Source organism: Poromitra crassiceps (genome assembly GCF_964638095.1).
Source record: "Poromitra crassiceps genome assembly, chromosome: 14".
In the NCBI taxonomy this organism is placed as follows: Eukaryota; Metazoa; Chordata; class Actinopteri; order Beryciformes; family Melamphaidae; genus Poromitra; species Poromitra crassiceps.
The window spans coordinates 28842335-28854036 of NC_139633.1; positions in this window are offsets into that span (position 1 = coordinate 28842335).

Here is an 11702-nt window from a genome sequence, read left to right on the forward strand (position 1 = left end):
GAGTCTTTGAATATTGTTCTCTCATGCAAAATAGAACTAACTAATGTATTTGCCACATTTGAGGAAAATTGCAGTGGAAATGATCCAAAATGCCCCTGAAACATATTTACCAAGGGGGGGGGGGCTGTGAAAAAGTTAATTTCCTACCCTGATACCTAGACATTATTAAGGTTTTACTTAAAAATACATACAATTCTCTTAACAACAGCTATAGTTATGAACTCACTCAACAACAGACTTTAAGAATGGAAACTAAAGCTTACATGTTCTGCCACATTGTCTGGAACAGAAGTTACAGTGGACATACTAGGAAATAATAGTTCAGTTGAAATGCCATAGTCTGTCCACATTAGGCTATCATTCTGGAAAAGCATCTGATAGAATCTAAATCCTTTTCTCTTGTCACAGATGAATCCTGTGCCCAGTCAAAAGAAAATGAAGAAGGAGGAAGAGGATGGTGATTCCACAGTCAGTAGACTGCAAAGCTTTCTATATGCACAAAACAGGTTAGATGTTACCACATGAATGTAATTTTTATCTTCTTACTCTCACTTCCTGCAGATGGCACATCTTCATCAATTCAGGTTTCAATTGGACAAGGCTGCCGGTAATTACTCCATGACCTGTGATCGTCCATGCACCGTCCTGGAGGCACTAAAAACCAGTAAAAAATATCCTGAACACTATCCAGATGAAAATGTTATAATTCAGTTGGGCAAAGATGATCACCAAATTGTGATTGCAACACATTTTCCTTGCTGTTTGATTGGGTCTGAGGTGGTCATATTGCATTCTTCTCCTTCTTCTAAAAAAAAGAAAGAAAAAAAGAAAGGAAAGGTAGAAGCTAAATGTCAAGAAATGCTCTCAGAGAGCAGTTATGTTAAATTCTACATTGAAACTAAGGGAGGAAAAAACACCATAACAAAAACGAAGCGTCTGTTTATAAATACAACTATCACACAGTTTAAGTATCTCTGTGTGTACGCAGAGAAGGGGATCACTGTGGAAGAAGCTCTGAAAAGAGATGGTCGCTTCAATGACCTCGGCAAATTCAGACTCTCAGATAATGCAGATCCAAACTCTCTCACTGAATGTTGTCAGCTGGTTGACAAGCAAGCTGAAAAAAGGTTCAAGATATGTCTTCCACGCGGAAAAAGTGACACATTCAGTGTTTCTGGGGGAAAGACAGAAAAGCAGAGGCCAAAACAAGCTGCATCAAATCAATCACAACTTGATGATGATGATGATGATAAGACAGAGGGAAAATCAAGCTCAGATGTAGTGCAACAGAGAGGCTGCAGTGTCAGCAGTGACATTGACCATGCAGAGATTTCTAGGCTCCTTCGTGAGCAGGTTGCAGGTCTGAAAGAATGGATGAAGAATCGATTCCCAGGTGATTCCTATCGGAAAGCATTGGATCTGAGGAAGGAAGACTTTGGAAAGATCCTGAATTCATTTAGTGAATTTCACAGAATGAGGACGTTGCTAGAGCTGGGCCGCTCAGTTTGCAAAGTTGTTGTTGGAGAGGTTCAGGGCACAGGCTTTATCCTGTTTGATAACTTCATCCTGACTAGTGCACACTTATTCAAACACTGTGTTGTACCAGATGGAGATAAGTGGCAGGTAGCTACAGATGTATATGCTGTATTTAACGATGAAAACCCACATGGTAGTGAGTCCTATGGGAAATCTCCACCATATCAGTTCAAAGTTAAGGAAACAATCATTGCCCAAAATTATGATGTGACGAGAGGATATGAACTGGATTATGTCGTACTTGAGCTTGAGATTGACATAGCTCAGACAGAGTTGCTACCACCAGGTCTCCTGAAGACATGTGGTCCAGTACCTGTGGATGGTGAAGCCTGCATTGTTGGTCACCCAGGAGGAGATGTGAAAAGAATGTATCCCACATGTATCATTGAGAAAGAGAGGAGAGAAGAGGCTACATATACACATTTAGAGACCTACAAAGACTCTCTGTTTACTCTACACTCTGTCGCTGAAGCGATCACAAAGCAAGGCATTGAAAACATAATGCAAGGTGGAGGTAAAGTGGACCAGGTAGTGACCTACAACACCTCCATGTATCACGGCTCTTCTGGCTCCCCAGTGTTTGATGCTGAGTGCAGAGTGTTTGGTTTGCACAGTGGTGGTTTCTGGTGCGAAGAGCCTGTCAGTCATGTGATGCAATTTGCCCATCCTCTGATCGCCATATTCAAGGCATTTGTGATTCAGCTGAAGGAAAGCGAAAATGACGCGCTTTTGGAGAAAGTTAAGGAGGAGGTAAAGAACAACCTCTATCTGCAGGTACCTCTTAAAGAGGCTCTTAAAGAGGACTCCCCCATCAGCACAGAAAAAAGAGAAAGCCCAGCAGGAGATGCATGCGAGAAACTTACGTCAGAAATGGAGCTAGCAGGCCCCCATGATGCTCCAGAGGAACTGTTACCACAGGCCAAAGCTGATATGCTTTTACAAGACCGCTATGAGATGTTTAAGCCTGAGATTACGGTTGATGAAAGTGAGGACACCTACAGGTTTCAGTGCACCTACCAAGGCCTGTACCAGTGCAGTGTGACAGACCTAGTGTTTAACATGGAGGGAGAAGGAGATGTGGTGTACAGGATTGTCTCTTGGAACCGGAGGCTGCTATCCCACCACAGTAAGAAGCCTGCAGGGCCGCTGTTTGATATAAAATGCCACCAGCAGTCTGTCTGTCAACTTCATCTCCCACACTGTGAGATCCACTCTACAGGTGCATTCTTGTCAGTTGCCCATGTGACAGACGAGGGAATTGCGTTCATCCTTCCCCATAAGATTACAGAAAGTCATGTTATTATAAACATCACTGGATTTTCTGGTTTTGGCATTGTCAAGGATGAAAACTCACCCGCTGACCCGATCCTGGCGTTGGTGTTGCTGTTCTACAACCCCCCAGTTGATCCTGATCTCAGATCTGTGCTCAATGTGTTGTTGCTTCCTGGAAACATTGTGCTCAAAGATGTGCTGCGCACAAGGAAGAAAATACATGGAAATGAGAGGTACATAGAGATGTCCTCACGCTGTAAACTACACCCAGAGCAGGAGTACACACTGTCCACTTCTCCTGAAGATGACTCAATTCTAATACAGCCAAAAGAGGCAGAATTTGACAGTGAATCCTTTGACAACTACATCCCCACATTTCAAGTGGTTTTAGAACAAATCGTGAAAGATATTAAACTGATTCTAAAACACAGTAGCAATCCCCAGTGTGTATGGGAAAGGCAAGTTTGTCTTTGGTCAGATGGCGTAAGAAAGACCCAGGATCATGGTTCAAGTCTCTCGTCAAACCAGAGGCTGTTGTCACGCATACGGAGCAAATTCATCGACAGGGTATCAGGACCTGTGCTCAGCAACCTGCTGGACAAGCTCCTCGTGAGCAATGTGATCAATGACTCTGAGAGGGAGTCAGCAGCCGAGATGCAACAGAGAAGTGACAAGGCTAGTTTTCTCATCGACACAGTAAGGAAGAAAGGGGAAGCTGCAAGTAAAGAGATGAGAGTGATATTCTGTGAAGTAGACCACTACCTCTATATTGATTTGGTGGTCAAAGCGATGTAACTGGAAGCTTGTCAGGGTTTTTTCCTCACAACAATCTATATTCCACCTGACAAAGTGTCCTTGAGCAAGGCACTGAACCTGAAATTCTAATCATTTTTTTGTATGTGAATATTATCTTTGTTACAATGATAAACCTTTATATATCACTACAATTTTGATGGATTGGATTGTTGTTTTCAACACTGTCCAGTTGCTGCATTTGGTATTTTCATGCATGTTCTCAACAAGAGTTGCAACTGTTTTAAATCATTACCTTCCTCGCTCCTGTTTTGCACTCTTTGTCCATGAATGATGATGTTAATAAACAATTCTGTCTTTAAAAACAGACACATCTAATGTCTAATCGACTGCTCTATTGTTGAAGCTTTGGCTAAAGCCCCTGTATTTTACAATCACGTTTTAAAATAAAGATGTGGTTAAAAAGCTATTGTCTGTTAAAAGCGTGTGTGTTACGTTTTCATTAGCGTTAATATTTCACATAGGAACGTACGTGACCATAATTATATTACATAGGAACGTACGTGACGATAATTTATTTCAATGTCTGCTATCAAGAGCAATCCAGATGGTTAATAACATCGCTGGGCTGGGCGCAGTGTTTGTGGTGTCGGAGATTTGAGCTGTCAAGAGGCAAGAGCTGTCAAAGGGGAACAAAAGACACGCCCTTGGCCAATCCCGGCGCTGACTGCTGCGTAGGCGGGCACAGGGCATGGTTTTGCCGGAACCGTGGTGGGTTCCATAATATATAAAGGCTAGATGGCTTACCCGCGCTGCCGGTCAATGGAGAGCGACGTCGTCGCATGGCGGCCATCTTGCTACGGCACCACAGCTTTATATATATCTATGGGTTAAAAAAACGCTAACATTTTATTATTATTTTTGGCTCCAAATTACACCAAACTTAAACCGAAGCATCATCATCATGAGATGAATTCACGCACCTAGTTTCATGCAGTTTCATCCATTTTGCTAGGAGCTATGAGCATCTGTTGTTGGGTTAGTATTATCACATCAGATGATCATAACTCCTAGGGAAATTGATGAAACTGCATGAAACTTTGTGCCTGAATCCCTCTCATGGCATAGATGCTTCGGTTTAATTTTGGTGTAATTTGGAGCCCATCAAAAAAATAGTGTTTTTAGTGTTTTTTTTTGGAATATGCTTGTAATAAACCAAACCGTTTGTAAATCCGTCAAGATTTCAGCGAGTTATGAGTATTTTCAGGCCCGCCGCACCCCATTACGCAGAGTACGCAGACTGCGTAGGGCATCATGTGACTGAGGGCACCAATTTTTTTTTTCTTTTTTTTTTTCTTTTTTCGGTGCCCTCAGTCAGGCCACTCACTGAACAGCAGGCCAGGCGCCGCCTACTGGTTTACTAGTGTTTTTATTACTTTATTCAGGGTTAAAGTTGGTGCATCTCATTGTAAAATTGGACTCGGCCCAAATTGGGCTTCAAACGGCCCAAATCTGGCTTCAACCGGCCCAAATCTGGCTTCAACTGGCCCAAATCGGGCTTCAAATGACCCAAATCGGGCTTCAAACGGCCCAAATTGGGCTTCAAACAGCCCAAATTTTTCGCCGCCGCCCTTCGGACGCCGGCACGCACGTCGGCCCGTATCGGCCTGGCCTGCTTGGTATCTAATGCCCGGCCTGAATTATGATCCCAGTCCGCCCCTGCTTGCATGTACAGTTTAACAATCGCTTGTTTGCTGACATGTACAGTAATTCTAACAATTGTTTGTTTGCCCCATGTAATGTAATGTGAGATACACTAGTATCGTTCATAATTAATGAATTTGCAGTCTTTCGTTTGACAGTTATTGAAAGTTTTGCGGGGGGGGGGGGGGGCACCACAAAACAATTACGCTTAGGGCACCCAAATGGCCAGCAGCGGCCCTGAGTATTTTTGTCTGTGCAGGTCACTCACCCTCCAACAGCTACCATAGAATGTACCAGAAAGCATACCTACCCAAGATGGCAGCCGTTCAACGACGCTGGTGACTCTGCCTTAAGCCATCTAGCCTTTATATATGTCTATGTCCATAATAACGTCAAAGAACTTTTATGGAAAGAAATGACAGCTCCATATTGCCCCATTGCAACATCAGCACCCAGCAGCCTCCGCCATTTTTTATTTTTGGAAGCATGACAGCGCCAAAAGAACCTCGCACAGGCTCGCAGTGGTCAGCTGCGGTAGCGCTGGCCCCTATATCAGCCTCTCTAAACAGTAACTCAACGGGAGAACACTCTAAACTTTGGGGATTCACATCTTTTCCGGGCGTACTGCAAATCTTGATTGAAGTGGTGTAGTGCAGGGATGTAAAACAACAACCATATTGTGGAAACTAAGCAAAATTTTTCGTTTTCTTTGTTTCGTTTTTTCAAGATAAATACCTAATGAAAAGGACCCGAGGTTCAACTCCCGTTGAGTTACTGTTTAGAGAGGCTGATTATAGGGGCCAGCGCTACCGCAGCTGACCACTGCGAGGCGCATTCTGTTTCCAAAAATGGCCGGAGTGTCGTCTCTTTCCTTCCACGCTCTTTGATAACGTGTCGCCTCCTCCTCCCCTCCTCCTTCTTCTTTGCCTTTTTGGCAGATTGCGATCCAACTATTAAGGTGCATACCGCCACCTACTGTACCGGAGTATGCAGTACAGGATCAAATGTACTGCTTACATCAGTCTATGAAAGAAATTAAATAAGAAAAAGAAATTCTATGAAACAACCCTGTAACTTTTTTTGTTCCTATACGAGGGATCAGCTGAGCAGCATTTTGGTAAACAAACCGCGTCACTGGGTGGCAACGGCAATGGATCCCTATGGAGCCCAAGTGGCGTGAGGCGTGTCTGCTCTAGCCGGCTTGACTGTTTACATTTTAAAAACTGCGACAGTTCACACAACTTTAACACGACATGCATATATTATACATCAAACTCTTGAGCTAATTCTGCTCTCACTCAGAATGTCAAAATATAAGCGATGTGATCTATAGTTTTTGGGATATTAACGTTTGTTTGGCACAACTCATACTAGTTACTGCAACTTCTTCTACGTCTCAAGATTTGCAGTAGTTTCGACGCTTCAAGGCGTATTACCGCCCTTTACAGGTCAGAATGGGTACAACGCCTGACTTGCAAATCTTCATTCAGTTAGTTGGATCATATTTCGGCAGTTGTAATAATAATAATAATAATAAATAGAAACCATGTGTGTTTCTTGGAGACAAGAATGACTAGTGGTGGTGAGTAGGATAGAATAGAATAGAATAGAATACTTTAATCTCACATGGGATTTTGTTTGCAATAGTAAGCATACACCTACATACAATAATACAACAAAATGCAAAAATGGGACCCTTTTGATTTGTGACTTATTTTCCCACACTCCAACATTCAAACCCAGGAAGAGATTAAAACACGTAATTTCACAAGTCTTGTCTTTACTAGGCTTAGATAAGATTGAACAATTATCACAGTATTACAGTTATATTACAATACAGGTGAATTCAGGTATATTTGGACATCATGTAAATTGGGACAGCATAAGAAAAGGGTGTTGTACTTCTGCCCTGAAAAGTGTAGTCAAAGAAAACAATTGGTGCTGAGACCTTGAAGCCCATGACCAAAGTCATATGATGATTGGGGTCTAGCATCAAACAAAGTACTTTGCCAGTTAATTTGCAGAAATTGTTTGTTTTTGTTTCTCTAGAGGACCACAGAAGGAAATATAATTTTAGACATCAACTTGCACGGACCACCTTAAAACAGATGTGTTTCAGTTACAGGTATTAAACTTTGAAACTCTCAACCAAATGATTTAAAGAGTTGTAGGGGTATTCTCCAGTTTAAAAAGATTGATAGGAAAAGAATAATTAGCCAGTATCAAGTATCTGGATGATTTTATTATTGTTCACAGTTTGTTTGTTCTCATGTGACATGATTGTGTCACAGGCACAAGATTGCTAATTATTAATTAGCATTTTGTTTCTCCGAGGCCATGATGTAGCGTCTATTTAAAATGACTGCTTATCAAAATAGGCAGACCATCTATGTTTGTTTTTTACAAAAAAAAATTTTTTTACTAAAGTTTTCTTCATCCTGCTCCTTTCTGGCCAAGCCTGTAACTTGTTAACAAGATGTATTGTATACTGTTTCTTGTACTGTGGTTGGTCGGAACAAAAAAAAAACAGGAAGTTGGCTCCAAAAAGCATGTGCAAAGAAATCAAAATGACACTGCATGCTTGAGCTTGATGAGTCTCCTCTTGTGGCACCTGGCCCGACTGGAAGTCAATGTGATACCGAGCAATGCTGCCCTCTACTGGCCCACAGGACTCACATCACGTCCCCATTGGTGATGCCCCTCCTGCAGAGATTTGGAGGTGGTCCTCCTCAGGGGCTCCAAACCGTTTCAGGGGAGGCTCAGTGAATACCAGTGGAAAGATATTACATTGGTTAGTATTACTATTATTAGTTATCAAAAGGAGATGAAATAGAATAGCCTAAATTTTCCCTTATTTGACAGTCAGAAACAAATGAATGCCTTCAGACAGACATTTTTTGGTGTAGTCTGAACAAAGTATGTCAAACAGCAATATCAGGCTATCTGGGCTCAATTGTTGAGTGTCTATGGGATCAAATAATCATGATCCCATAGAGATCCCATAGGAACTGGGTTGGGTGGAGGGGGGGGGGCACCTTTTTCCAAGCTTTCTCTGAGGAGAGGCCCACAGTCTCAGACTTTAAAAGCCCTGCCCTACAGAGCAGGCAAGACACTACAGGAAACTCACTAAAAGAGCTATTACTGGATTCAAAACATGCAGAGCAGAGCCAGCCGTTGGGTGGACAGAGCTCAAATTTGGACAGGCGATGCTGACCTTAATTTGACCTCTGCCCACTTCTCAACCGTGTCGTTTCCATACTGTCGGGATGGCTCAATGCTGGGCAGCAAGCTAACCCTCTGTGCCACCAGATCAGACCTCTTGAGACTGGTTTTCTCAGTGGTTTTCACTCTTTCCAATCAAAAGTGACTGAGGGGTGGGCTGACTGTCTGTAGGAGGCGCTCTGTCAGCCAGTGTGTTTCCAGCCATGTTAAAGAGATGGGAGACCGGTTTGAGGAACAATGGGGAATCGAACCGACACTCCGCCCTTCATGCAGAGACAGAGAAACAGCTGCTCACCCAGCTGAGCTGTTCCTCAGTGTGAGTGTTAGCATCTGATTTCTCCAAGTTTTCATACTGTTGTGTCAATAAACTCCATTGAGAGGCATATTTTAGCTGGCATTGCACTTTTTTGTAAGCTATTATATTTTATTTCATATATCATACACGTACATTGTCAATTTAATGGTTTATTTTACAAAGTAATTTGAACTACTTTTTCTGCATAGCTTGTAGTTTCAACTACTTCAATGGTGAAGTAGTTGGTAGCTTCCTAAGCTGCTTTCAAAGTAGCTTCCCCAACACTGCTTATAGAGGCCATTTACACCTGGCACTAGCATGCGTTTTCTGTGATCAGATTGCAATCGGAAAGTGCTTGACCACCTTAGCCTGATTTCATTTACGCCTGGCATTAACATGCGTTTTGGGTGATCAGATTGCAATCTGATCACCCAATACAGGTGTCCTCTCAATCCGCATACAGTTGCTATATGCAGATTGAGAGGACAAAATGCATTTACACTTGTGTTCATAATGCGTCCCTGACCACCTCCGGAGGTGGTTTGGCCGATCAGATCGCAATCCGTCTTCAATTTGTCTTTGGGGCGTTTACACCTGTACTTTCATGTGGTCAAGCACTATCTGATTGCAATCTGATCACAGAAAACGCATGTTAGTGCCAGGTGTAAATTACCTCATAGATGCAGTTAGTCTGTGTGCCCACAATATATCACTTCCGTTTAAGTCCGTGGGGGAAAACGGGAAAACATTGGTGTCCGAGTTGTAGGGGGCGGTAAAGGCACCTTAACGCTGGTTGCTTCCGCTATTAAACAGCAAAAAGAAGAAGACATGACACCTTTTTTATGTTAGCATGCGAGTTTAAGGTTTAAAAAACGCACTTTCCCCGCACTTCCGGGCTGGCAAAAAGGAGGTGTCATGACAGTCAGGTGGTTTCCCCCACGCTGACCAGCTATGAAGCGTCTATGACGAGGCATCGTCTGAATGTATTGAAGATGATGACTATAAAGAGGGCTAACAGACAACATTGTCTATAAGGAACTGTTGTAATCATGTAACGCATACAAACAGTTCCATAACTGCGCCCATGGCACATCATCTTCAGAGTTCCCACCCTATAAATCGCGCGCGCAGTGCACACGATTTCTAGAGTAACAAAACTGGTCCATTGGAGTGAATGGCGATGTCGCGACTCTTCTAGACCTATTCCTGGCTGTTCATTGGCTAATGAGTCTCGCATTTTGGTCCTCCACTGACGCCACTCTCTCTCTAGAGGACACTAGTAATGTACAGTGCAGTAATGTATTTATACTACTCGTAATAATATATTAACAAAGAAAGCCAACAGCCAGTCATCTTGCTCTAGTCCCATTTAATAAATCAGGTCATACAGGTTAACATCTGCACAGACACGGATACAGTTTCACATCCACGCACGCATGCACGGACACACACACACACACACACACACACACACACACACACACACACACACACACACACACACACACACACACACACGCTCATAATTGGTATAAAAATCAACCATTCATGCCATAAAATATCTCGCCTCATTCACAGAGATGTTGTTTTGGTTTAAAAATAAATCCATGCATTTGAGCATAATGTATATTATTGTACAGTATAATACAAATAACTTGAAAACAATAGCTGGACAATCATACAAAAAAGAGAAATTAATATAAACAGAATATATGAAAAGTATGGGACTGACGTTCGCGTTTGCGCCACTGCAGCCCAGAAACTGATTCCAGAGCAGCAGAGCTGATATTTTTCTTTAAACACATTTACTGACTGGAAACTCATTTATAAAAAACATGTTTCTTGGCCTTTTCCTTGATTCTAATTAGTATTTTTCCCCACAAAATTCTAACCACAGCCTCATCATCACTACACCCTGTATGATGATCTATGCACTGGACTGGACTGTAAACTTACTGTAAACTGTAAACTACATCTGAACAGACAGCAGAGTGAAAAATAAATGTAGTAGGCCCACTCAGAGCCAGATTAACACCCCCAGGGGCCCCGGGGCACTGAAGCTCTCAGGGGCCCCCCTACCCATCGTCCGGATGTTTGGATGTTTTTTCGCCATATTTAGAGGAATATTTCATTTTAAATTAACATTAGTATTATACTGTTATGTTATTATTACGTTTCTGAGATTCAGTTTCTCACTCACTCATAGGCAATTCTAGGCTTTGGAAAGAGGTAGCACCAGCAGGATAAAGATATTAGTCTGACTGGGGGGTTTCTAGGGGGGGCTGTTCCCCCCCTGGACAAAGAAATTTTGTACATTTTAAAGTAAAATGCATGAATCTGATGCACTCTGAGAGCAAAAGGAAGAGGCTAATCTTCACATTAATATCCTCTTCACTGTGCTGTGGCTTTACAATGATGAAAAAATAATTGACATTACATTTCCAATACAAAACAGCAGAGGGTGCTGCAGCACTACAAGCACCCCCACTTCCCGCGCCTCTGCCACTTGCCCACAGGCATCCAATGAGACTAAATCATCAGACTTAATCTTGTTGGAAACACATTTTATTTTGTCCTGATTGGTCTTAGATTTGTGTCATAGTTCTGTGGAGCCCAACATGAGCCCGACCAAAAAAACAAAAAAAAATAACATTTTTTTTATTTATTTTTTGGAGGGCCCCTTCACCCCGAGGGTGAAGGGGCCCTCCATAGGGCACCTGCCCCGGTTGCCCTATGGTTAATCCGGCCTTGGGCCCACTTGATCAATCTTTTAATATTTTTAACAAAATCTTTGCTTCCGATCATTCCCTCCGCCAAGTAGGTCATGTTTTCACCTGTCAGCAGGATATCTATTGGGCACGGTCCAGATTTGCACAATACTTGAAGGTTGGTTATGGGCCTTATCACGGAAGTATGCGCT